General features: G+C 32.4%; 1 non-coding gene across 1 annotated transcript; it reads right to left on the reverse strand.

Moving 5' to 3' along the window:
• Window positions 1–614: 614 nt before the first annotated feature.
• On the reverse strand, window positions 615–686 carry TRNAW-CCA (transfer RNA tryptophan (anticodon CCA)). The gene has a single exon. It is a non-coding gene; the product is annotated as a tRNA-Trp (tRNA).
• Between the last annotated feature and the right edge of the window lie 4732 nt (window positions 687–5418).

The following is a 5418-nucleotide window of genomic DNA, read 5'->3' on the forward strand; positions in this document are numbered from 1 at the left end:
ACCTGGAAGAGATAAAGAACAAACAAACAGAGATGAACAATACACTAGAAAGAATTAATAGCAGAATAATAGAGGCAGAAGAATGGATAAGTGATCTGGAAGACAGAATGTGACCTGGAAGACAAAACCACTGCCTCAAAACAGAACATAGGAAAAAGAATGAAAAGCAATGAAAACAGCCTGAGAGACCTCCGGGGCAATGTTAAAAACATGAACATTCACATTATAGGGGTCCCAGAAGAAAAAGAGAGACAGAAAGGACTTGAGAAAGCATCCAAAGACATAATAGCTGAAAGCTTCCTGAACATGGAAAAGGAAACAGTCAACCAAGTTGAGGAAGCACAGAGGCTCCTAAGCAGGACAAACCCAAGAAGGAATACAACAAGACACATAGTATCAAACTGACAAAAATTAAAGACAAAGACAATATAAATGTATTACTATTTACATTTATGGTAATTATCAATATGCATGACCCTATTATCCTTTTATTCAATGTTTTGGGTTTATTTTATTTCTTTATTATTTTCTTTTTTTTTTTTTTTTTTTTTTTTTTTGTTGGCAGATTTTTTTCCTTTTCTTGTTTTTTCTGCCTAGAGAAGTTTCAGAAGATCTTCCCGACCCAGGGTTCGAACCCGGGTCTCCTGCATTGGAGGCAGACGCTTTAACCTCTTAGCCACCAGGGAAGCCCAAAATTAAAGACAAAGACTATATATTAACAGGTTAAAAAGGGGGGAAAAGACAAATTAACATACAAAGGAAATCTGCTAAGTTATCAGCTGATTTCTCAACAGAACTCTAAAAGCCAGAAGGGAACGGCACAAAATATTCCAAATGATGAAAAGGAATAACCTACAACCAAATGTATGCTACACATCAAGACTCTTGATCAGATTTAGTGCAGAAAACAAAGGTTTACAGGCAAACAAAAGTTAATATAATTCAGCAAAACTAAATCAGTTTTACAACAAATGCTAAAGAAACTTCTCTAGGCAGAAAATACAAGAAAAGGAAAAAAATCTGCCAAAAAAAAAAGAATAAAGAAATAAAATAAACCCAAAACATTGAATAAAAGGATAACAGGGTCATGAATATCGATAATTACCATAAATGTAAATGGATTAAATGCCCCAAATGAAAGACATAGACTGGCTGAGTGGATAGAAGAACAAAACCCATACATATGTTTCTACAAGAGACCCACCTCAGACATAGGGACACTTATAGACAGAAAGTAACGGGATGGGAGAAACTTTTCCAGGAAAATAGAATTCATAAGAAAGCTGGAGTAGCGGTACTCATATCAGGCAAAATAGACTTTAAAACAAAGATGGTTTTAAGGGACAAAGAAGTTCACTACATAATGATCAAGGGTTCAATCCAACAAGAAAATATAGCAATTAGAAATATGTATGCACCCAACATAGAAGCACCTCAATATGTAAGGCAAATACAAATATAAAGGGAGACATTGATAGCAACATCATAATAGTGGGAGGCATTAACACTCCATTCTCCATCAATGGACAAATCATCTGGAAAGAAAATTAATAAGGAAACACAGGCCTTAACTGACATTTTAGAGGAGCTGGATTTGATATTTATACATTCCACCAAAAAGCAACATGCTGCACCTTCTTCTCAAAGGCCCATGGGACATGCTCCAGGATTAACTACATGATGGACCACAAGGCTGTGTAAATTTAAGAAACTTGAAATTATAGCAATCATTTTTTCTCCAATCACAATGCTATGCAAATAGAAATAAACTACAAGCAAAAACCCTAAATAAACATAAAAACTTGAGGAAGCTAAATTATATGCTACTCAACAACCATTGGATCATTGAATAAATCAAAGAAGAAATTTAAAAAAAGAAAAACAAAAAACCTAGACACAAGTGACATTGAAAGCACAAAGATCCAAAACTTATGGAATGCAGCAAAAGCAGTTCTGAGAGGAAAATTTATAGCAATATGATTTTACCTCAAAAAATAAGAAAAGTCTCAAACAGCCTAACCTTACACCTAAAACTACTAGAAAAAGAAGAACAGCAAAACCTAAAGTAGTAGAAGGAAGGAAATCACAAAGATCAGAGCAGAAATAAATGAAGTAGAGACTAAAAAAGCAATCACAAAAATGAGTTAAACTAAAAGCTGGTTCTTTGAAAAGATAAACAGAATTGATAAAACTTTAGCCAGACTAACCAAGGAAAAAAAGGAGAAGCCTCAAATCAATAAAATTAGAAATTAAAAAGGAGAAGTTACAGCTAATTCCATAGAAATACCAAGGATTTAAAGAGACTACTGTGAATAACTGTATGCAAAACAAAAAAAAAGAAAGAAAGAAAGAAAAAAAAAAAAGACAATCTGGAAGGAATGGACAAATTCTTAGAAAGGTACAGTTTTTTTCTGGTAGCTCAGATGGTAAAGAATCCACCTGCAATGTGGGAGACCTGGGTTTGACTTCTGGGTTGGGAAGATCCTCTGGAGAAGGGAAGAGTAACCACACACTCCATTATTCTGGCCTAGAGAATCCCGATGGACAGAGGAACAAATCAATAAAATTAGAAATTACGAAGAAGTTACAGCTGACTCCACAGAAATACCAAAGATTATAGGAGATTGCTGTGAACAAATGTCTGCCAATAAAACAGACAACCTGGAAGAAATGGACATATTCTGGAAAGGTACAGTCTCCCTAGAATGAACCAGGAAGAAAAAGAAAGTATGAACAGACCAATCACAAGCACTGAAATTGAAAGTGTGATTAAAAACCTCCCAACAAACAAAAGTCCAAGACTCAATTTTATTGTCAAATTTTATCAATCATTTAGAGAAGAGTTAACACCTATCTTTCTGAAACTGTTCCAAAAATTTGCAGAGGAAGGAAAACTTTCAAAATCATTTTGAGTCCACCATTACCTTGATACCAAAACCAGACAAAGATACTATGACAACAACAAAAAAAGAGAAAATTACAAACCAATATCACTGATGAACATAGAATCAAAAATCCTCAACAAAACATTAGCAATCCATATTCAGCAATACATTAAAAAGATCACACAACATGATCAAGTGGGATTTATCTCAGGGATGCAAGGATTTTTCAACATTGGCAAATCAATCACTGTGATTCATCACATCAAAAAACTGAAGGATAAAAACCATATAATCATCCCAATAGATGCAGAAAAACTTTTGACAAAACTCTGCACCCATTTATGATTAAAAACTCTCCAGAAAGTGGTCATAGAGTGTACATGCCTCAACATAATAAAGACCATATATGACAGGCCTGCAGCTAGCATTGTACTCACTGGTAAAAAGCTAAAAGCATTCCCTCTGAGATCAGGAACAAGACAAGCATGTTCACTCTCACCACTTTATTTCAACATATTTTTGGAAGTCCTAGCTACAGCAATCAGAAAAGAAAAAGAAGTAAGGGGATTCCAAATTGGGAAAAAAAAAATTTAGAATACATCAAAATAGAAGTAATAATTAAGACATATTCTATAAAGTTTGAGTACAGTAACAACAGTTCTTGCCAGTTTTAGTTTTCAGCATCATTCCTGCTTGATCTTATTAGCCCTTAATATTTTTAATATTTGAAACATTGGAACATTCACAATAATTCCTAATACAGTCATTTTTGAGTAGCTGAAAAAAAATTTACAAACATTAATGGTAAAATTCTAATTTATTGCATATTTAATAAACTAATTATCTAGTGTTGTGTATATGAAATTTAATTAGTTGTTGGATAGCCTGTTGAAATGACCTAGCAACTTTTGTGGGTTAGAGTGAAGGGAAGTTATGAGAGAAGGATGGAATGAGTATTTATATAATAAGCCAATGATCCATGAAACACTTGACTTAGTTATTGACTATAAATGTGGAACTCAAGAAACAGTGTGAAATACAATTGCTTCTCCATGTGTTGGTAACTACTGCTCATGAAAGCTCATCTTTTTATAGAACCTGAAATTTTACCCCTGTGGAGATAACTTCATGCCATCTATCGGCTATATGAATATCCTAGATTCACTTAACATCCAGCTTGTCATCTTTTCCCACAATCCAGATTCTCTGCTGAATAGTTATTTAACTGCAGAATGATACATTGATTCTTGTTACTTCACTCACTCCACTATACAATAATGCTTCATCTCTCATTCCACACTCCTGTGGATTATTTTGTCTTCTTTATTGCCATAGACTTCTGTCATCAATCTATGTTTAGCGTATTGGTTTATTTCTGAATCCAACTTTTTCACATCTAATTACTTAACATTTAGTTTTGAAAATGAATAAACTTTAAAAATTTTTTGAAACATTTAACATCTAACATTATAGCATTTTTTTCTAAAATATTGTTTACTCATGTCAATCTTTGACTTAAATTCTTTCAATACCTCATTAAAATCTCTTCTGTGATTTTTTAATGTTGTATTCCTTTATTTGCCTTTCTAATCTTATCTCACTCTATATTATCAAAAATTTAATTACAACAAAATTAATATTCATATTTTTCTCAGTATTTATTGGGAACAATTTGTAGATGACTTTGTGATTTTTATCATGCAATTTTTCTCACCTGAAATACATTCTTCTTTATTTTTCCTTTCCCTAATACCTCATTCTGTAATAAAGCAAAAAAAAAAAAAAAAAAAAAAAACCTCATCAGCAACATCACCTAGACTATCAGCATCCTTGGAGGGCACATTTCTTTTCATTTACATGTAACATAGGCATGCCTTACATGGATCATCATTTTTACTTTGTTTAATATGCAATCTTTTTTTCTTTCAGCTTAGCTCTTTAGAAAAGAAAACAACGTTTCTCTCCATATGTCTGTTCCTAGGGCTTAAACTCAGTGTCCTACAATATGTGGTCAGGGAAAATATTGTAATCTTAGAGATGACTGGTGATAATAAATACAGGGCAGTCAACTACCAAATAGTCTGTGAATTATTCTCTGAAAATATCTAGTGAATATTATCTTTCTTTGAGGGTAAGTGAGTGAACCTTGGATTTAGATTATGTGTATTTTAAGATGAACATTAAATACATCCCTGCATAGGACAGCCTTGGATTTTAAGCATAGTTCTACTGATAAATTCTATAACTTTAGTTAAGTCATGAAACTATTTAAATACAGCCAGTACTGAAATATATAGGTGATAATACTATATTTGCTTGTTAGCTTAAGAAAAATAAGAAATGTATATTATCGCAATTTGTCAAAGGACAGTGTACTCAAAATTAATTCAAAACTACATTTATTTAATATTTTTTCAAGATTAAGTATACTAGAATAAAAGTATTTGCATAAGCTGTCACCATAATACTAAGCATTTTTAGTTCATTTTATAATACTTTAGATCTTTAGATGTTACATTATAATTCACATATC

Source organism: Budorcas taxicolor, chromosome 6, assembly GCF_023091745.1.
Source record: "Budorcas taxicolor isolate Tak-1 chromosome 6, Takin1.1, whole genome shotgun sequence".
Classification (NCBI taxonomy): Eukaryota; Metazoa; Chordata; class Mammalia; order Artiodactyla; family Bovidae; genus Budorcas; species Budorcas taxicolor.